Source organism: Scatophagus argus, chromosome 12 (genome assembly GCF_020382885.2).
Source record: "Scatophagus argus isolate fScaArg1 chromosome 12, fScaArg1.pri, whole genome shotgun sequence".
NCBI classification, from domain to species: Eukaryota; Metazoa; Chordata; class Actinopteri; family Scatophagidae; genus Scatophagus; species Scatophagus argus.
In genome coordinates this window covers 232800-256432 of record NC_058504.1, presented here as the reverse complement: position 1 = coordinate 256432, position 23633 = coordinate 232800, and the positions used below count along the sequence as shown (strand labels likewise).

At 42.6% G+C, this 23633-nt stretch overlaps 1 protein-coding gene across 3 annotated transcripts in view; it reads left to right on the top strand.

Moving 5' to 3' along the window:
• htr4 (5-hydroxytryptamine receptor 4) overlaps nt 1–23633 on the top strand; it is a 102309-nt gene that overhangs the window by 76282 nt on the left and 2394 nt on the right. The window lies entirely within an intron of this gene.

The following is a 23633-nucleotide window of genomic DNA, read 5'->3' as shown; positions in this document are numbered from 1 at the left end:
TGTCTGAAAGCTGAGTCTGCCCATATCTTACGCATCTCTACAGTCTTTATTGTACAGGTCTTCATACCGGAACAGTACTACCAGGTGCCACCTGTGTCCTTAATGTTTTGACAAAACAATATTTAGATTTAACTAAAAACAGGGGATCTGATAAGTTCTGTCTCAGTGTCATTTCAATAACTGTACAACTTTTCTTTTAGTTTTTTGTTGCAAGATTTTTTTTTCATGCTCTTCCAGGGTAGATTATAGAGTTTTATTAACCCCAGAAACTTGCAGACCCCACTACTGTATGTGTAAAAATAAAGCCAATATGGTAATTTCACATTTGAATGTGAATGTGACAGTATAGAAACAATCATAAGGCATTGTTATAACATCTCATGAAAAAATACACCATATAGATAGTATTGGGCCACCTGACCTTCACACCAACAGGGACTTTAATGACGTCTCATTGTAAACACTCAGACAGCTTTGCAGCTCTAACAGCTTCCACTCTTCTGTGAAGGCTTTCCACAACATGTTGGAGTGTTTCTGTGGGAATTTGTGCCCATTCATGCAGTAGAGCATTTGTGAGGTCACACACTGATGTTGGACCAAAAGGCCTGGCTCACAATCTCCGTTCCAGTTCATCCCAAAGGTGTTGGATGGGGTTGAGGTCAGGGCTCTGTGTGGGCCAGTCAAGTTCTTCCACACCAAACTCATCCAACCATGTCTTTATGGAGCTTTGCTTTGTGCACTGGGGCACAGTCATGCTGGAATAATATTTGTTCTTTCCAACTGAGGAGAATGTTCAGTGTTTACACCACCCTTCAGCTGGGTTTACCTACTGACTGAACAGAGTTGTCTTGCCTCTTTGTTTAGCCTTTGAAACGCTTTCATATCTGACCCTCAGTGTCCACCTCATCTCAGTTTTAAGGAGATTTAGAGGGAGGAGAACAATCTCAGCTTCATTAAAATTAAAATTGACAGTTAGCTGGAGATAAACACTTCTCTGTTTTTAAGAGCTAATATCCATCCAGCCATTTTCTATACCGCTTATCCGTCAGGGTTGCGGGGGAGCTGGAGCCTATCCCAGCTGACTACGGGCGAGAGGCGGGGTTCACCCTGGACTGGTTGCCAGTCAATCACAATCAAGAAGGCATTGTTTGATGCTGTGAAAGGGGAAAAATGTTCTCATTCATCCACCTTCTACATTTATAGCCATTTCCACTCAGTAGAGCACATGCCATATTAGGCTTACACTAGTCTGTCATTTTTTTAGTGTTAACTTCACTCTTTGTGTTCCTTGTTGGGCTACAGTGAATTAATCATAAGAGACAGAGTATTTATATACAGAGTACTCTGCTTGTCTAACTGTTATAGCCGAAGTTCCAGATGAACTTCAACTCTGTCAGCTATGTGTCAAATTCAACTATGTCTCTTAACACACTAAAATAATGGGAAGTGATCGCTGAATGGTCACTTTGATCAGGGGGTGATCAAAGGAAGAAAAATTATGTTTCGGTGTTCAATTGGGAGCTTTTTAAAAAAAAGGCTGATCTCCTGAGTGACACATCAATAGGGGCAGCACAGAAATAGCACTTCACAGAGTTAACTAATTCTAACTAACATCATGGCTGCCTGGGAAATGGTCCAGTTATAGACCATTCACCACTCGCTCAAACCCAGTGTTTCAGAGCCAGTCTTTGGTTGTTGGATATCCCTCCTGGAGTGTAAATTTCATGACTCTGGAGAGGCAAAATGAGACACTAAAAACATTTCATGGCACAGGATAAAAATAGCTTTATTAATGAATCATACAGACCAGCTGTGGGTCTGCCTGTACAGAATGTCCAACACTGTGGAGACAAATCTGCTGCAAACTGCTTAAAAAGTTTCATCTAAGAGATTGCATAATGAGCCTGTTATCTCCAGGCTATACATCAACAAGATACAAGATACAAGATAGGTTTATTTGTCACCTACACAATCATACATGTGCAGTGAAATTCTTTTTGTCCCTGCTACCAAAAAATAGGTAAGTAAAATAGAAAGAGTAAAATTAAATATTGTAAAATAGAAACCTTATAAAAATAATAAAATTAAAAATGTGAAAATGTGCAGTGTTTACATGTACAGTATTTACATGTAGTGCATGTAGTGCAGGTGGGAGTGGGATTGTCCAGATTAACGCTCACTGTTGAGCAGACGGATGGCCTGGAGGAAGAAGCTTTTCCTCATCCTTTCCGTGTTGGTTCTCAGGCAGCAGAACCGACGGCCTGATGGCAACCTGACCTGCATCGTTTGGTGTAAATGTCCTGCGGGTCGGGTAGAGTTGTTCTGAACTCCGCTGGTTGAACGGCGTGGTCTGGAGTCAGGGGGGTCAGCCATGTCTCAGTGAGGCAGATGACGTTACAGTCCCGTATATCCCTCTGGAACTTTATTCTGGCCCTGAGTTCATCAAGCTTGTTTTCCAGTGACTGGACATTGGTGAGTAGGATGCTGAGTGGTGTGCTCTGCGTCTCAGTCTGTTCCTAACGCCGGCTCGTTTCCCTCGGGGCCTCCTCCGTGACCTGCGGCCTGTGCATCCATTATTGTTGTTGTTGTTGTAGCCTGCCCGTCGGATGTCGACGGGCCAGGTGGGTCTGGGATTAAGTTGATAGGAGCATAGTGTTCAAACTGTGCTCTTATCAACTTAAGTAGGGTCTGTCTGTCATATGTGTTACGACAGGCTTGACAAGTTAAAAATTACGCTAAAAACGACTATATACAAACAAATCTCTGGAGCAGGTACGACAGCAGCTGACCTCACCAGCGCCATCTTGGGATCGCATGTTGCTCTATTGATGGCAACCAGCTGCATCAATATTACTTTAAACCTAGTGGTGCTTATAAATAAGGAATAAATAACCCTATGAATAAACAACACATTCTTGATATGGTAAATGATTCAACATAAAACCACAATGTAGATACACACACGAGGACAGACATGTGGAGCCAGCAACTCAAATAAAACCTGACAGTTAAATAGAAACAGTTTTAACAGTTAAAAGCCAATTAAGACACAACGATAACATCAATAAAAAGGTGCAGCACTTGGTGGTGCATGGAGGGACAGAGGTTGAAGAAGACTGAAACACCACCAAAATGAAATGAGAGAGAAAGGAGAAAGCGAGCAAAGCTTCCTGGCTCTGTGTTTATACGGGATCTTTGCTCCTCCAGCTGACGTGATTTATGTCAGTGTTTTAAAGCTTCGACCTAAGAGGCTGTTTCCATCATGTGTGACATCCTGTTGGGCTCACACAGAGGGTCTGAACACTGAAGTTTGATCTGTTGATCTACAATAAAACACAGAGGTGGTTAAACACACAACAGTGAAGGGATTTCAACTGAACACTTTACAGCACTCAGCATTTGAAAGAAGGGGCTGAAATTTGTATAAAAAGCCAGCTTCAGGTAGTTATGATGTTAGATGATGTTAGGACTGCGCTTTTCCAATTTATTACACTATATAGAAAAGACACCCCTCTCTATGGTTCTGTTTCTCAAGCTCTGGGCTCGGCCCCTGACTTCCAGTGAAGGGAAATCTTAATGCTTCAGCATACCAAGACATTTTGGACAATGCTATGCTTCCAGCTTTGAGACTGTGAGCCAGGCCTTTTGGTCCAACATCAGTGTGTGACCTCACAAATGCTCTACTGCATGAATGGGCACAAATTCCCACAGAAACACTCCAACATGTTGTGGAAAGCCTTCACAGAAGAGTGGAAGCTGTTAGAGCTGCAAAGCTGTCTGTGTGTTTACAATGAGACACCATTAAAGTCCCTGTTGGTGTGATGGGCAGGTGTCCCAATATTTATGTCCATATAGCGCATCTGCTTGAAATGTAAATAGTGGGCAAAAATGAATGACTGTCACTTTAAATTTCCTTCACAGTGTAATTCTAAATTTATTTAATTGGTGCTTTGTACGCTCTTGAGCCTTGATATTTCCAAAAACTGTGAGTCCTAAAACAGCTTTTATTAACTGACTACACAGGGCCAGAGGTTGTTGTTTAGAGAGCCGATGGAGCGTTAGTAGCACCTTGTTGGCCCTTTAGTAGAGAGAGGGTTCTCTGCTGCTTTGTGTATTTCTGTATTTCTAACTGTGTGTGTGTGTGTGTGTGTGTGTGTGTGTGTGGTGTGTCCTTAGCAGAATACACTGTGTCTGTGTGTGACAGACTCATAAAACACTGAAACATTCTGTTTTTGAAATAAAACTTAGTTGTCTTTTCAGATGGAATCAACCATGTGTTGTGTCGGGAAGAAAACAAGCTTTGTTTCCATCTCATTATGAAGCAGATTATTTCATTTGATGAATGGATTTGATTGCTGCAGCTGAGTGTATTGGGTGTAATTTTCCACATTAGAGCAGAGTTTTGGAAATGAAGACGCGATGGTCTTCATTCATCACTGACCAGAAAGTGGGTTACTGTGACAAAGAACTGGGACCAGTGCTCATCACCAGTCATAGGGAAGAGACACAGGCACCAACCAATGAACTCCACCCACAGGAGAAGACAGTGAAGTAATTTAAACACTGTCTCCGTCCCACAATATGACGATGAGCTGTTGCTGATCTCTCTGGAAGTTTGAATCCCTTAGTTGGTCTGAGGTGTTTTTTAGGAACACTCAGCAGGTCAGGTTTGGACTGGCAGAACAGATGGTTGCCTGTCTTCATCATTCACTGACTTCTCTCCAGCTGGGAATATTACCTTTGGCCAGGTCACACAGAAAACTAGGAGTCCGATGCCAATACCACCTTCCCATCCGGAAGGTACCCGGCATCAGAAGCTTGAATGTGGAAAACATCCTGCTCAGTGCGATGTAGGTTTTACAAAGTAAGAGTCCCAACAGGTCGACTACAGGGTCACACACGTAACCTCCACTCAGGGCACCAGAGTTCAAAATCAGAATTACAATCAGAACTACTTTATTGATCCCTGGGGGAAATTGGGTTGTAACAGTTTGTTGCATACTTTAAGTCCAGGTTCCTCTCCTCTCTGGTTGGACAGCTCACATACTGAGTGAAATTGGGCCATGTTTTTGTTATTGCAACATGGTTGAAGTCACCTAAGATGATGACGAGGTCACTCAGGGATTGAGTCTATAGTTTAGCTATGGTGGTGTGATGAAGAGGTGTTGGATTGGCTACTGCTGCTAGGTCATCCATCTTGTTTGTCAGCCACCTTACGTTGCTCGTGACAAGTGAAGGGAGACACGGCTCGTATCTCCACTTCCCCCAAGCCTTTTTTCTCTTGTAGCTTTGTTTCTGCTCTGCATCCACAGTGTGTCACAGTGTGATCAGTTTGTCCCAGGAGTAAACAAAGTGGCCATGTTGTACCTGCATGAACGTAGCAAGATGGATAGAAAAGGAATGCAGGATTTGCATTCAAAAAGAATAAATACACAGGAAACAAGTACCTGCCCAGAGAAGAGTCTGCAGACCAAAGTTGATCAACCAGATGTTGAAAAAATAAATGAAAAACTACAGTCTGACCTGATTCGAGGTTATGTGACAAGACAGAACCTGGGAGTCTGGAGCTGTCGCTGGTGTCCACATGTCGCTCATCGTCGTGACAACAGAAATGTAACTGGACTGTGTCACACACACACACACACTCTGATGGGTCGTCTGTGTGTAAACTAACCTTGTGTTTCCCTTTTCTCTTTCCTTCCCTCTTCCTCTTGACTCCTTATCTTTTCATTATTTCCTTTATTTCCTTCTCACTCATTTCTTCTTCTCTTTAACTGCATGTTGTCTTTTCCATTGATTTTTACTTCCTAATCCCCTTCGTGCCTTTGCTTCCTCACTCTTTTCATTCCGTTTCATATCCATTTTTTCCTCATCCATTATTTCATTTCCTTGACTTCACATTTTATTTTTCTCTTTGTCACTTGAATTATGTCTTTCTACACTTGCCACATTTCTTCTTTGATTCTCTTTTTCTTTCTTTTGTTATTCATCTCCTGCTCTCGTGCTTTCCTCTATTTTCTTTCTGTTCCTTTTGTTTCCCTTCACCCCTGCTTCCACCCTCATTCCTTCACTCATTCTCCCTTTTATTGTTCTTATCATTTTGTCCTCCTGCTCCTGCTCCTCCTTCCATCTCTCCAGCGGCTGCTCCTCTGCCTCCAAGCTGCTGCTCTGGTTCTGCAACACCAGACCAGTTCCTGTCTAACTGCAGTGTGTGTGGAGCGTATCAAAGCTCAATCAAGTGAGTCTGCTGTCTCACACCCACACTCTCTCTCTCTCTCTCTCTCTCACACACACACACACACACACACACACAGGTGAGTTCAGATGTTCCAGCTGATACAGCAAAGCATCTCCTCCTCAGCAGAGTAAACTGGAGCAATGTTTTCTTAAAGGTAAATTCTATATTTGAACTCGCCCGTCCTGTACCAGCAGGCTGGAGGTTGCAGAGACCAATAAGAAAGAAAAACTGATGCTTAAATCACACTTAGGCTCATGGACCTTCTGAAGCCCACTTGTTTCTACTGAGGACGTTTGCCTTCAGATGCTCAGTGAAGCAGCTGACCGCTGAAGCTTTTGGAGTAAACATTTCTTGCTTCACATTCATGTGCATCTCACAGTAAGGATTTTGGCAGCAGGATGATGATGATGGTGTGTGTGTGTGTGTGTGTGTGTGTTTGTTTGTGTGTGTGTATAGGACTGTGTAACACACACACATGCATCAGTTTTGTTAAAGGCTATCAGTTGAAGTTCCACCTTCTCTTCTTTCTCCTCTCAAACCGACTCTTACTTTCTTCACTGTTCCTGCTCTTTTTGTTGTCGTGGCACATCTAAAGAGAAGAAAATGGATGTAAAGTTCTTTTCATTTGTTGCTTGGAAATCATAAACTTAAAGCAATCAAATTTTATTACATATGAAGGAAAGTTTAAGTAGCGGTAGTCTTAGTAAGTCAATGGTTTATCTTCAAGTGACATTTTAGAACAAATAAACATCAGGTTCAGCAGTGAAGCACAAAAGCAGGTCAGAATGAATTTATACAAAACCCTGAAGTGTCAGAGCAGAATGTGGGGCTGAGCGAACCACAAAGTTCGAAACAATTCATGTGAACTGATGGAGGGTGCGGTTTCGTATTGATTCCATTTATCAGTGTGTATGTAAACCATTAATGTAGTGATACTGTGGATCTGCATTCACAGTTTGCACTCTGTTTAGCCACTTGACTCTTTATCTCAGCAAATTATAAGAGGGACAAAACCTCATGAAGAAGACATGTGAGAGGAGAGCACTGATGCTGAACTGAGTCTTGCACATTTTATAGATCATCTTTGTTGGATTTGTACTGATTGTGATACGCTGCAGGTTTGGTGTTGGTTCCAGAACCTGAGAGTAGGTTCAGCAGATCTTTAATTTTCTTTATCCTCTCTGGTCCACTTGTTGAAGCTGGAAGGCTGTTCAGGACTAATCACACCACTCTTCAGCACTGGGGGGTTATTAATCTGCCAAATCCACCGGTGCGTACACACACATACACACACACACACACACACACACTTGCTTGATTATGACGGAGAGAGGGAGGGCAGATCATCCATTCAGAAGGTCATGATTGCTTCAACAAAGAGAAGTTAAAGAGCTGATGTTTCCCTGCCCACCGCAGCCTCAGACAAGCTGGTCACAAGTAACTGCTGACATCAAGCTTTCAAACCAGTGTCTCATTGAGGCTTTAACTAGACACCAGTTCTGCGTCGGGGGACGTGTGTGAGCAGATGGACCATTTGTTTCACTGTAATTGTCACAATCTGGCTTTTTGCTGATGTGCAGATCATGTGCTAATGTTTGTCGCTGACTTTCCGCTGCTCTGCTGTTGTTTTTCTTTCCACTCTGATGGCCTGACTTGACTCCAGACCTCTGGACAGAATAGAGAAACCTCAGGGCACTATCTGACTGGTGCTGAACTGTGGTTGCCAGTGTGTGTTTCTGACACACACATTTGGCGGCAATCAGCAGCAACTGTGTGTGTGTGTGTGTGTCTGTGTATTGATGGACAACCCAATGGCAAAGCAGCTTAGATGTCACCTTTCTCTGTTTGTTGCAGACGGCAGCGCCATTTTCAGAGCTATAAGTGAGAAAGTTGTCATAGCTCTTTAAATGGTACTGCTGTACGCACTCAACTGAGCAGCTGCCTCAAACTGAACAGTTCTGGTCATCTTATTCAGTCATAATGTTGACCAGCAGAATCAGGACGGATGAACAGACCAGATGACTTACATCATATGGACAAAAGTATTGGGATAATATGTTCATGAAGGTGAAGTTTGTGTGTGTGTGTTTATGATTACATTTGCAGGTTCTTGCAGTCTGTGTTTCCATGGTGACGCATGTTTTCACCATATGGCAGAAGCAGAGTTAACAACAAGCTGGTTGTGGAACATCTAGAGGCTGATCATTTTCTCAGGAGCTAAAGACAGAATGAGTATTGGACCTGTATTCACCAGAGGGAGAAAAATATGACTTCACTGTGATATGTCAAATATGCCTTGGATTACCACTTGTGATACCATATATGGATAAAACTATTGGGACAGCTGACCATCACACCAGCAGGGACTTTAATGACGTCTCATTGTAAACACACAGACAGCTTTGCAGCTCTAACAGCTTCCACTCTTCTGTGAAGGCTTTCCACAACATGTTGGAGTGTTTCTGTGGGATAAAAGTGTGGCAGTCTCTGTTCCAGTTCATCCCAAAGGTGTTGGATGGGGTTGAGGTCAGGGCTCTGTGTGGGCCAGTCAAGTTCTTCCACACCAAACTCATCCAACCATGTCTTTATGGAGCTTTGCTTTGTGCACTGGGGCACAGTCATGCTGGAATAATAATAATAAAGTTCCTATTATGTTCGTTGCTGTACACCACGAGTTGTGAATGGAGGTTTGGCGCTGTACATTCACAACTCGTGGTGTACAGCAACGAACATAATAGGAACTTTCTGCTCCCCCGACTTGGAATATCTAGCAGTGAAGTGCAGACCGTTTAAACTGGTTAGAGAACTCAGCTCGGTCATGATCATAGCGACCTACATTCCACCGAGGGCTAATGATAAGCTAGCGCTAGAGGAGCTATACTGCCTGATTAGCAGCCAAATGGACGCTAATCCAGAGGCGGCTGTGATCGTGGCTGGGGACTTTAACCATGTAGAATTAAAGGCTGTTCTCCCCAAATTCCACAAATCCATCACCTTTCCGACCAGAGACTGCAACATACTGGATCAGGTATACTGTAACATTCCAGGGGCATACAAGGCTGTAGCAGCTCCTCACTTGGGCATGTCAGATCACATCTCTGTGGAGCTGATCCCTGCCTACAGACCTCTGATTTGCAGGACCAAACCCACCACCAGAACCATCCAGGTATGGACTGAGGAGGCTTCCTCAGCCCTACAGGACTGCTTTGAGCACACAGACTGGGGAGTGTTCAAAGCAGACGCTGACCTGGACGAGTACACGTCAGCTGTGTTGTCCTATGTTCACTTCTGTACTGATGCTGTCCTACCCACAAAGACAATCACGGTTTTTCCTAATCAAAAACCATGGGTGGACGGCACAGTGTGGCCCCTGCTAAAAGCCCGGGATGCAGCCTATAGGTCAGGAGACAGGCTGGCTTACAGCAGGGCCCGGAAAGAACTGAAAAAGGGCATCCAGCTGGCTAAACACAGGCACAAGCAGCGCATTGAGGAGCACTTCAATGACAACGATCCACGTAACATGTGGAAAGGCATCAGGACCATCACGGACTACAAGCGGAATGACCAGCAGGTCAGCCATGACCCGACCCTACCTGACACCTTAAACAGCTTCTTTGCACGCTTCGACTCTCCGAGCAGCAGAAGAACTGCACACCTTCCTCAGCCAGAGGTGCAGCAGCAGCCTCACGTCCTGCAGCTGCACCAAGTGACCTCCGCTCTGAGGAGGATCAACACCAACAAGGCTGCAGGTCCAGATAAGGTGTCAGGGCGCACACTGAAGTCATGCGCTGACCAACTGGCAGGAGTCTTCCTGGACATCTTCAACCTGTCCATACAGCTGTCCATGGTCCCGGTGTGTCTGAAGTCCTCCATCATTGTGCCTGTTCCAAAGAAATCAACCATCACCTGTCTCAACGACTACCGACCTGTCGCTCTGACCCCGGTTATTATGAAGTGCTTCGAGAGGATCCTCCTGAGATACATCAAGGACGCCATCCCCGTTGGCCTGGACAGTCTGCAGTTCGCCTACAGGGAGAACCGTTCTACGGAGGATGCCGTCTCGACAGTACTTCACACGGCACTGACTCACCTGGAGCATCCTAACACCTACGTCAGGATGCTATTTGTGGACTTCAGCTCGGCTTTTAACACTGTCCCCCCGGACATGTTGGCCCTGAAACTCCACAACCTGGGTTTGTCAGACTCACTCTGCTCCTGGATCAGGGACTTCCTCACCAACAGGCCCCAGGTGGTGAGGATAGGGGAGTCTACATCAGCCCCACTGATCCTCAACACTGGCACGCCGCAGGGTTGTGTACTCAGCCCTGCCTTATTCACACTGTACACACACGACTGCTCTGCTATCCACCCCACAAACATGGTCGTCAAGTTCGCGGACGACACCACTGTGGTGGGTCTCATATCTAACAATGATGAGACCCACTACAGAGATGAGGTCCAGAACTTGACACAGTGGTGTTCCAGGAACAACCTCATCCTGAACATCAGCAAAACCAAGGAGGTCATAGTAGACTACAGGAGATCCAGGAAAACTGATCACGCTCCCGTCTGTATACTTGGGGAGGCGGTTGAGCGGGTAGACAGCATCAAGTTCCTGGGCATCCACATCTCCTCTGACCTCTCCTGGTCAGTGAACACCTCACACCTGGTGAAAAAGGCCCAACAGCGGCTTTTCTTTCTCAGGAAGTTGAAACGGACTGGACTGTCTACTCAGCTGCTCGTGAACTTTTACAGAGCCACGATCGAAAGCATCCTGTGTCTCAGTGTGACTGTGTGGTATGGCAGTTGCACAGCACAGGACAGGAAAGATTTAGCCCGGGTGGTGAGGACAGCACAGGGGATTGTGGGCTGCAGTCTACCAGATCTGGACTCAGTTTACACTGCCCGAGTCCAGAAGAAGGCAAGACGCATTGCCACAGACCCCACCCACCCGGGCAACAAACTGTTTGTACCGCTTCCATCAGGAAAGCGGTACAGGAACATTAGAACCAGCACCAACAGACTCAGGGACAGCTTCTTCCCCAGAGCTGTTAAAGCAATAACCCCCCTACAGTGAAACACTCATACACATAGTCTGGCACTAGTGCACTTTGTTTTATCTACCTCACTCTGTATTCTGCATTTTGTACTTTGTATTTTATATTTTTATATTTTCTTCTAAGGTGTGCAATTTTTTTTTTTTTATTTTCCTATTTATAAGTGTGTTTTGAAGCTGAGAATCTGCACAAAATTTCGTTATGCTTGCATAATGACAATAAAGACTCTTGAATCTTGAATCTTGAATCTTGAATAGAAAAGGGCCTTCAACAAACTGTTGCCACAAAGTTGGAAGCATAGCATTGTCCAAAATGTCTTGGTGTGCTGAAGCATTAAGATTTCCCTTCACTGGACGTCAGGGGCCGAGCCCAAACCCTGAGGAACAGCCCCATGAAGAGGGGTGTCTGGATGCTTTTGTCTGTATACTGAAGTATATGTCTACATGTTGTAATTATCGAACACATGATAAGAACTTTATTTTTTATTTATTTAATTTTATTTAATTTATTTTTTGGAACATAGATAAACAAAAGAAGAAAAAGAAGAAGAAAAACAATGAAACAAGACTGAACACTTATTTATGTTCAAAAAGAGTGAGAAGAAGCCAAAAATTTGTTGCTGCCTTTGTGGATAAATAAGCCATCAGAGTACGTTTCATGGAAGGACGTCATGAGACTCAAAAATATTCTATTCCGGCTTTTCTCAAGCGGTTGAGTGGTCTGTTTCAAACTGCCTGTTTCAAAGTGTGTCTGACCTGTCAGTATTTTGTGTGTGAGCGGAATGTATATGAATGCTTGAATTTCCCTCGGGATCAATAAAATATCTATCTATCTATCTATCTATCTATCTATGAGGGTGTGTGTGGCTGTGACAATCCTCAAACAAGCAGGTCATGTGTCAGTCAGGAGCTTCTTTTTCTTATTTTGAAAGGAAAGTGCTGAGTGCTTCACATCTTAATGCTGGATATCTGAAATATTCAGAACCATGGAAGAAGACTGACATTGTCCCCGGAGAGTCAGTGACTGTCACTGGACCTGTCAGTGCTGGGATCGCATGCAGTTCAGCCTGTTTAGGCTGCAGAAGTTAACGTAATCAAACATGAAACTGTAGTTTGACAGTGTAAAATGGGACTTCGTCATTGAAGTAAAGTTACAGTTTGATGATTATACACTATACTGAAAGATTCAAATATTTTAATCCAGGTTACAAAACCAAACGTTTTCCGACAAAAACTGAATCCTGAAAGCTGAATTCAGCTTTTACAGTCTTTATTTTTTAGTTATTCGACAGAGGATGTTGAACTGGTTGTGTTCTAGTATTTAAACTCTAGCATCACTGTATGCATATTTTTGCAGTAGTTTCTTTGGTCTTTGTGTTTGTTCATGTGGATTTCGCTATGTCTTTTTGTGCACACTTGCGTCTTTCGATGTAAGTATGTCTGTGTGGTTTATGTTTTCCAAAGGCCACCACCAGGGGCCTTTGATGAGGGTTACGCTATGAAGTGAGTTTGACATAGCCAGGCTTTGTTTGTGTGAACCTTAAACCCAATCAAAGATCGAACGAGTATCATGACAATGGTTATCTAATTCATTTGTTACTCAGACTTTATGCTTCAGGGTCTCATGCTGATGATGTTGGTGTTTTTGTTTAACCACTCAGTGCTGTCTTAATGTCCGGTTTGTTTCTGACAGCTGCACCCTGCAGAGCTCTGAAACTCTAAACTATACAGCACACTGAAACATCAGACTGAAGATCTGCATTCAGGTCTGACACTGTCCCGTACTGAGACGTGGACATCACTTCAGCTTTTGATCGAATCAAAGTGAAGTAATTTTTATTGATTGAATATGATCTGTGATAAACACCAACAGACTAATTAATGTGTAATCAACCTTTTAGCTGTACGAGCGCACATGTGAGATGGACACTAGCAGCAGTTCAGACCAGACAATAAAAACAAAGTGGTGTGTAGCTGCTGAGCCCTCACCAGTGTGTCAGTGTGAGGGTGATCTGCTGTGGAACATTTAAAGTGTTAATTCGACCTGATGATTTTCAGTTTGCTCTGCTGTAAGGAGACGAATTTGTTCTGTTAGACAGGAAGCAGACATTGCATATTATTTTTTTTAGTATTATTATTTATTTATATAGCACTTTATACAATAAAAATTATCTCTAGGTGCTTTACAGAGACCCAGAGCCTGAACCCCCGAGCAAGCAGACAGTAATGCCGTCCAGAGAGAATATTATCAGCTGTTCTAGTTCTAAGATGTTTGGGGCCAAAAACAATGACCTCAGTTTTGTCTGAGTTTAATAATATAAAACTGGAGGTCATCCAGTCCTTTAGGTCCATAAGACATGCCTGTCTGACTAACAGCTCTGTTTCTTCAGGCTTTATAGATAAGTACAGCTGAGTGTCATCAGCATAACAATGAAAGTTTATGCCATGTTTCTGAATAATATTTCCTAGAGGGAGCATGTATAAGGTGAACAGGATCAGCCCGAGCACTGAACCCTGTGGAACACCGAGGTTAACCTTTATATGCGAAGAGGAAACAATATCAACGTGAACAAAGTGAAATCTATCTGATAAATATGATTTAAACCAGCGTAGTGCTGTCCCTGTGATCCTAGTCTCATGTTCTAATCTGTGTAATAAAATGCTGTGATCTACAGTGTCAAAGGCAGTGCTGAGATCCAGTAGAACGAGTATGGAGACAAGCCCCCGGTCTGATGCCATGAGGAGGTCATTTGTGACTTTAACCAGTGCTGTTTCTGTGCTGTGATGGACTCTGAAAGCAGACTGAAACACTTCAAAGAGACTGTTCCTGTGTAGGTGATCAGTTTGATTTGCAACCACTCTTTCAAGTATTTTAGATAAAAACGGGAGGTTGGATATTGGTCTATAGTTTGCTAAGATGTCTGGGTCAAGTGAAGGTTTTTTAAGTAAAGGTCTGATAACAGCAGTTTTAAACGCCTGTGATACATAACCTGTTGTTAAAGACAAGTTGATCTGATCTAAGAACGAAACGCCAATCAAGGGAAAGACGTCCTTGAGGAGCTTAGTTGGGATGGGGTCTAAGAGACATGTAGTTGGGTTAGATTTGTTAATGCTGGAGGTCAGCTCAGGGAGGTCTATGGGCAGGAAGCTGTCCAGAGATGGATTAGGATTAAAAGAAGTTTCTGGCAGTATATCGGCTATTGTGGGGAGATCTTTATTGATTTTTTTCTCCAATGTTAGTGATTTTATTGGTGAAGAAACTCCTGAAGTCTTCACTACTAAGAGCTGCAGGGATACAAGGCTCAACAGAGCTGTGACTCTTTGTCAGCCTGACTACAGTGTTAAAGAGAAAACACAGATTGCTCTTGTTTTGATCTATTAGTGATGAATAATAAGCAGTTCTGGCTTTACGAAGGGTCTTTTTATATGTCAATAGACTGTCTTTCCAGGCCCTCTGGGATTCAACTGATTTGGAGGAGTACCACTTCCTCTCCATCCGTCTTGATGTTTGCTTCGGTGTTTGTATGTTTGAATTATACCAAGGAGCTAGCCTCCTATGATTTGTAATCTTCTTTCTCAGTGGACAAAGCAATCAATTTCTGTGGGAGTAATATTTAAATCAGTACGCTCTGCACTGTTCTCATCGTACACTAACTGGCAGCTGGATGCACCATCTTAAACACACTGGCAGTTACTGAGGCATTAGTAACTGACAACACAGCTTTAAAGGGCAACTTGAACATGTTTCAAGTTCAAGTTCTGGACTTTTCATTGAGGCATCTCTGACTCTGGCTAGAATAAAGCAGCTTCACCTCAGGTCATTTGGAGGCTCTGATCTATTGTGAGTTTTCTTCCTGAATGCTTCTGCTTCTTCTTTTTCATTCTCAAGCACACAAGCAGACTCACAGGAAGCCAACACACATTCAGTCTCTGAACTTTCATTCATGATTACCTCTCATCTCTGGCTGCAGGGATGTTTATTTTCTCCTTTCAGAGTATCATGAATAGGAAGATGTCATTCTCTCTTGGGACTACATGCTACACTAGTGAAGTTTTCCTGCCCTCCAGGTAGGAAACTTTTCATCCTTCCCATCATCGCCACTGGAGCAGCTCACGCAGATACCAGCGAGCCACGTATTGATGTGAAATTGTCCTACCTCTGCCAGTGCAGATCAGGATTCAACAAGTCATCACTCCTGACTGGCAGAATACATCAACTGATTCCAGTAAAGCACTGATTCCAACCAGCCCTCCTTCCTCAGACTTTAAGTGCAACAGCCTAAGGTTACTTCCTGCTTTGTCCCATAAGGACGACAGACAAGTAGCACTGGTTATCTGTTCAGACATTTTGATTCGGACTTATGATCAATAAATTAAATATTGAGACTTGTTATGGAGTTGAAATGTGTGGAAAGCAACAGCATCCCCACATCTCAGTTTCACAATAAGGCTGCTACAGATTGGCACTGGGTTAACCTTTAACTTATTTGTTTTCAGAAGATTTTTATTTGAAGTTTATGTAAAGCAATACCAAGACAAACAGCATGAGCACTCAAAGCAAGTTACGCTCAATTTGGACCGATAATGTTACAGTGTGTCGCCAGGACAGGAGGATTGGGGCCTGGTATGGAGTTAGTTGGTTCAGCCCCATCCATCAGTAACAGCAGATTAGTCATGAACCCCCTTTGTCTCTGGTGAAAGTTTGTAAAACAGCCAGTGTGAAACAGTCACTGTAGAGGAGAGTGTTTGTGGTGCTCTTCAGCTCTCCATCAGCACAGCTCTTGATGAAATCAATCCACCTCTTCTTCATCTCATAACCCTTAGGAAATTTAAATAAGACGACCGAGCTGTTCTGCAATTCTGGCATCCAAGGAAGATGTATTTTTGTGGGACGAAGGCATAGCTAGCTAGAGAAAATATGGACTGTATTCACTGTGTTAACTTGCTATCGAGCTGCAAAACCTCAGATGCAAATGAATTCTGCTTTTTGTTAGTGTTAGGGCCCATACTACAACATAGCAGTTTCTCTGATGGGCTGCATCATTCATACATTCTGGAAGTATGAGAATGTTGTGGAGTCCATCCAGAAATCTGAGAATATGGGCTGTATTGTGTGGTCCAAGGTTGGCATGATGGTGGAGAACACCATGTGTATTGAAGATGGCAGTGCACACAGTGATGTTCCCACCACGTTAACCAGGAACATCTATGATAGCTCATTGGCCACAGAGCCAATTCCCCTTCTTCTGGTTTTTGCTAGGTTGAACCCAGCCTCATCTATAAAGATGAACTAATGTGGGACTGCAGGAGCATCCATTTCCAGTATTCCCTGAAAACAAAGTACAAAAATCAGTCAGTATGGTGTTATCCAGTTAAATACGGTGTTGTCTTGGATAATGTGTCTTTGAATTTCTTGTAATCTGATTTCATTGTTTTCTCAAACCAAGTTTGCAATGGCAGCTTTCTGTACCCCGGAGAACATTTGGCCCCTTCCTCCACCATGGTTGCATCTCTTAGTCCTTTAGAAAAACAAAAATATAGGGCTTGCAGTGCAATGCAGCCTAAAGATATTTTCCCCACAGTAGAGTAGATTATACAGGAAACTTGCACAGTTAGTGTATGACATCAGCCATTCATGAAGTAAACACCCAACGAATGACAGAGGCGACAGCGAAATGGCTCAAGCTAGGCGCCACTTCCTGTCCAGCCTTTCACATGGTCAGCCCATGGTTGATGACATGATCAGCTAAGGTTGCTCTCAATTTCATTTGAAAATTGTTGTCTTCTTTGGCCATGAACTCCTAGCTCTATCCCTGTCTCTCACTCTTCCTCCCCCTCTCATTCTCTCCCTCCCTCTTCCTCTTGTTCTCTCTGGTGCTCTCTCTGTCTTCCATTGTTGTTGTGAAAACAAAAACAAAACTGTGCTCACCTGTGGTCTTTTTATAGTGCTTACTTCCTGAGTGATGTGGTAACAAAGTGCCATTTTGCATTGCAAAATGTGTGTAAAGCAGAAAATGTGTTAAGAGACTTTAGAGACTTGCTCTCTGTGTGTCAGTTTAAATAACGGTGCTATGCATGTCATTTTAGTGTGTTAGCAATTGGAAAAAAAATGTAAGGTTTCTTGGCCTTTGGTGGCTTCACATCACATTGAAAACCAGACACACAAAGCTGGCTGCATGACATACATCACTGCATTCAATTAAGACATTTAAAATGACTGGTCATAGTCTCTGGAAGGAGACGTTGTTGAGTTCTTAAGTCGCTCTCCAGCAGAAATGCTGTCTTAAAATGTTGAGGTTTTGCTGGTCTGAGTGGAGTGACGATGATCATCAAGCTGCAGTGTGTGAGCAGGGTATAAATGTGTGCTTCTGTCTTTGTGTGCATGTCCACTCATCAGAGGACAACAAGCTGCTGTCTTCATGTGTCTGTTCTAAGGTTTGACAGAGGAACTGATGGCTCATTTTGTCTGCAAAACAACAAACATTGGTTTTAAAACCTTCAGCATTCCTTCGCTACACTTGTCAATCACTGCACAGCAAAATATTACAATCAGTATTTTCTGATTGTTTTATGGCTTCATCCAACTACCCTGTTAACGACACTTTCAGATGGACAACAGACTTCAGGTGCGCTGAAACACACACTGGACCTTCAGGCGACAAACACTCACCTGCTGTGACAAACTGATGCTAAAGGGGATGTAAAGATGCACCTGCATGCTCAAATAAATTCAACCAAAATCTAGACACACACACACACACACACACACATTCCAGTCATGTAAGTAATTAGATGAGGAACAGTGAGTTGCAGGCATCGGTCGTGCAGGAATAATCAAACCTCTGATCTAGTGAGAGACAGCAGTAAACTGATCTCATCCCTAGCACACACACACACGCACGCACAAACACAAAGCCTTGTCCTGATGTTCTGAGACAAACAGAGCAAGAGGTTCAGCGCTTCTCAGCTCAGCCCTCTGAGAGTTCACTCAACAAAAAATGTTCAGAAATGGGGCTTTTTGGGCCACTCTTTACCACTCTGCAAAGAGAGGCCAGAGCTGAGAGAAATGGCACAGTGTGGAAAAATGTCTTAACATGGATTATATCCCTGTTGTTAAATTTTACCAAAAGTCCTGTAGTCACACACCAGGGGAAGAAGAGCTGCAGTGCGAGATGCATTGTGATTAATGGCAGTTTCTGAGCCTTGAACCAGAGGCTGCATAATAAATAGTGGATCGGGTCACCATGACGCCACCTATCACTTGGTTGTTGTGAAGCCTTAACATTAAAACATCCATAAAACCTTTGACATTATGGATGTTTTGACTTTCTGAAGTGAGAAGTAACCAGATTTGAATGAGGGGTGGAGTTGGGGAGGATCCCGATTGGATCAAACTTATAACCTGAGGACACACTGTGGTAGCCCAGCAATAAAACATTTCCTGCCTTATGGTCTCTGTACAGGGGGACATAATATACAATACGAATATCCTGCTGTAGTGAAGACCACAAACTCATCAAGAAATGTCATAAATCAGCTGAGAAGTCAGCTCATTTTTTCTTAAGCTCACATGCAATCAGACTTCTGTTTGTAACCAGCGAAGTCACTTCCTGCAGGACTTCAGAAATAATTTAAGTTTGGCTTCACTTTTCAGGTTTGATCCACAAAATAATTCTGTTGAAGAGAAAACAGAAAGTGGAGAGCTGAAGTCAGTCAGAGAAAAAAAGATATATTTCTGTGTAGGAGGGAACAGAATAGAGTGCCACCAGTCCCTACATATAACATTACGCCTTTCCTTTGAGCCAGTCATTTTGACTGTTAGCCTCCCTGTTGTTAGTAACAGATCCATTTCTGTTTAAATGATTTCTCAGAGAGATAGCCCAGGTCCATCACCCTTGTCGCACTCAGAAATCTGACCAAAGAGGAAGAATAAGAAGGGAAAAAAACTTAAAATAACAGGCTGATTCAAAGTATCCATTTTGAAACCCCTGCACTCTGGTATGAATGCAGAGAATCTTCACAGGGGTTATGATGGATGCCCTCCCTCTGCATCTTTCTCTCTGTCTCAGTCTGAAACTAAGCTTGAAAGCTTGCAGATGGTATCACTGTGACAGAAAAGGGAGGGATTTTTGTTTGCTGTGAGTGATGCTTTGCAAAGCCTGCTCTGCCATCTAATCCCATACAGCTCAGCAGGATCTGCTGGCTGTCAGTGGATCCTAATGATATATATATATATATCCTAATGATACATATATACATATATATCTGTATATATATATACAGATATATATGTATATACAGTGCATCTGGAAAGTATTCACACTGTTTTGCTTTTTCCACATTTTTTTATGTTACAGTCTCATTCCAAAATGGATTAAATTCATTTTTTTCCTTCAAAATTCAACACAAAATAACCCATCGGATGTGCCTTTCCAGATCACAGCCAATCAGCTGAATTTACCACAGGTGGACTCAACTCAGGTTGTAGAAACCTCTGAAGGATGATCAATGGAAACACGAGGCACCTGAGCTCAATTTTTCAACTTATGCACATGTTACATTTTGTTTTTCATTTTTAATAAATTTGCAAAAAATTCAAGCAAACTTGTTTCACTTTGTCATTATGTGGTATGTTGTGTAGAACTTTGAGGGAGAAGTTGAATTTAATCCATTTTGGAATGAGACTGTAACATAACAAAATGTGGAAAAAAGCGAAGGGGTGTGAATACTTTCTGGATGCGCTATATAGAGAGAGCGAGAGAGAGCGACCCTACAGTGCTGTAGAGGTCCTTAAAAGTTAGCTATTGAGCTAACTAACTAGTGAGGGCGCTAAAGACACGACCATCACCAAAAGACAAAACTTGACCATGACTGAAATTTGTGCACTCTTGGACTTTACAGGTTTTATGTACGATATGTAGCCAGTGGAAAGAGTCTCTCTGAGTGGCTGAAAACGTTTAGCAAGTCAGCTTGCTCAGTTTACAGGAGCACTTGAACTACACTATATAGACAAAAGTATTGAGACAGACCTCTTTGTGATCAACTTCAGGTGCGGTATGGGGCTGTTTCTCAAGGTTTGGGCTCGGCCCCTGAAGGAAAATCTTGCTTGCTTCAGCATACCAAGACATTTTGGAAAACTTTGTGGCAACAGTTTGTTGAAGGTCCTTTTCTATTCCAGCATGACTGTGCCGCAGTGCACAAAGCAAAGTTCCATAAAGACATGGTTGGATAAGTTTGGTGTGGAAGAACTTGACTGGCCTGCAAATATAGTGTACATAACAAATGTATGCTGATCCTGCCAAGATTTGCTGGTAAAGCTGAAAAAAGTCACTAAATTCAAACTTTAATTCTGTTTTTCAGCTGCTATGTGTTTTGATGCTTTTAGCTTTAGCTTACAAGGCTGCTTCAATAATCTTTGTGCAAATAAAACTTAGAGAATACTTTTCATTGTCCGCTTCTCACAAGGTACTCCTTCGTCCCCTCTGTTCTTCTGACCCTGTATGGAACGTTGGTGGTTTTCCATCACCATGGAAACAACACAGATGTGTGCAGCGGTATCATTTCAGCTTTTGATTTTTGTCTGGTGCAGATTGGGTTTCTGTAGCTAGCTAAAAAATCTCTCAGCACTCTCCAATGCTCTCTGACATGCCTTCAGACCAGGCTCTGGTCTGGAGAGGTTCTCTCCTCTTTTTGCCCTTTCTCCTCTTCTTCCATTACTCAGTGTCACTAAAATTGAGGTGAAGTCACCGCACCCTCTATAATTCATTTAACAGTGAAGACTCTGGATGCTTTTGCTTACCTGTGCACATCTTTAAGTTGTGGACAAGTCTTTCAAGGTCAGAGGACTGTAAAAAATTGTCATATATAGATATAACATGTTTCTCCTTTTTGGAAAGTCTCTTGCCAACATGCATATTCTTCTTTGTTTTTTGCTGAGCTACAAACAAATGTTCCTTGTGGGTGTAAATTCTGAATAACTTGCATAATTTTCTTCTTCCTTTCAGTATACTTAGCTCAATGCTATGTAATCTCTTTTCTTTTCAAGTTCAGGTCTATTGTACTTGTGTCATATCATCCTTCTTCCTGTCCTCCACCCCCTCCTATCCTGCTGCCTCCCTCTCATTTATCAGCATCACAGTGGGTCGAGTGGTTGTTTTTCTGTTGGGCGCTTTTGCCTCAAGTGTTGTGTGGTTGAAACAGGCTCCCTTGGTGTCCTGGTTGGTGGTGACCTGGATACAAACCCCTGACACAGCACAGAAGAAAAGAGAAAAGAAAAGAAGAAGAAGAAGAAGAAGAAGAAGAAGGAAAAAAAGACTTCCCGATCATGTTGATCATTTATTGTACTTCAGATAGGAAAAACTGAGTGGGATCATCAGGAGAAGTGGTGAGCGACGGAGAGCCTGAGTATGTGATCAGTGATTGGACAGGCTGAGAGGCTTCGAGTGGTCTTCACGGGAGGCGGAGGGTGATGGGGGTCGGGGGGTCGTTGTGGCTGTAGAAGTGGAAGATTGGATCACTTTTGGTGAAATGTGCTCACATTTTCTGCAAATATACATTTCTCCTCTATTCATGCAAAGAACAAATTCAGGGATTTCTTTTTGTAAACGAGAATTAACAGTTTGTATTTATGTTTGTTCAGTGTTTATCTCGAACAGAAATGAACCTGGTCATCAGAAGATGTGTTTCATCTTTATGTTGTAAAAGATTGAGGTATTGATCAACTGTATCATAAACCTGCCTGGTTTTGCCTCATGTGAGACAGAGAAAATGGGTCAGTGAGGCAGTTCAGCTCATCTTAGTTCGGTAAAGGAGAGTCCCGAAGGTGGACAGTTGGATTTTTCTTTTAAGTAAGTAAAACAAGTGTAAAAATCTTTAATTTCTGCACAAGCTGTGAGTTTGTTTTGTTGCCTTATTAGATTAAGCTCTAAGAGAGCTTGTGAAACTCAGCAAACTTGCTGCTGGTATTCATCATATTCATTCAGCTAAAACTGCAGGGGCCTCTAGAGGCACAAAGTAGTATTACCTACAGGACGAGCTATGGCTAGCTGGTTAGCATGCTAATTCCAGCAGATATCTCTCCTACACAACACAGAGTCTCTGACATAATGTCAACACTGTTGTTTCTCCGGTCTGTTGATGATGATAGCTGATTTTTTTGTTTTAAATTAAAAATGTTATTTCCTTGAGTGTGTCATTAATTTGAGAAAGTGGATGACATTCAGAGAACAATAAGAAACCAACATTATGGTCATTAAGGTCAATGAAATCCATATTTCAGTGTACTTTGTATTTATGAATATTGATTTCATTGAGAAATTTCTCCTTCCCACTCCTCCACAGGAACATCGCACTGTGTGCTACATCACACACCAAATCTTGCTAAAGGCATGTCAACAGCCAAAATATGTGGAAATGTTTAGTCTGCTTGTAATCCATGCCTTCTGTCTGTCTGTCTCCCCTGGCCTCATTAAACAAATCTCCATCCTGTCTCTTGCTCTGCCAGTTGGCTTGGTGGCTCAGCTGTGGACAAACTAACCACAAATAAACACAGAACGGATGCAGCCACATGTCCCGCTCCATATCTACATTTCATCCACTTATAAAGATGAGAAAATGAACACGCTGACAATCTGCACATACATTTCTGTATTTATCAGTGATTCTTCCAGCTTATTTTCACTTAGGGCATTTTACACATCACAAGACCTGAGTTTCATCCCTTCCCCACTCATTTATAAATTATTATGGCTGAAAATTAGAGATTCAAACTTCTGAAATATAAATTCATTTTCATGAAATAGGAAAAATAGCCTTGTTTTTTCTTTCAAGAATTTCCCTTCAGGGATAAATAAAGGAATTCTGATTCTGATTCTGATTCTGGTTTTAAGCTTTGTGACAGAGTTTTTCTTCACTGAAGCCACACAACAAAGCGTTTAATCCTTCAACTTGTCTGAATTCTGAAATTCTGAAAATCACAGACAACTGAGTTGACTGCAGCATGAACGTTGCTGAGATTTTTCTGTTTTTAAACCCCTCTCTTCCAGAAACACCATTTGTTGTGCTGTCGCATTGCTTTGCCGATGGCAGCATCATTTGGATTAATTTCAGTGTCGTAAAGCATGAAAGCATAGCTTTCAATCCATGAAGATCGGTGTGACCATGACTCACAGCTGATATTATGCAGTTCATCTGAACACACACAAGCTGATGTAGCTTCTGTCTGATAACTGAAAGCATGAGCCATCAATAAAAAGCTGTCAATAACTTCTTTACAAACATCTTGGACCCAGAGTGAGACCAGCTGAGGGTTTAACACTGCAATGTGGCAGCAGTTTAGGG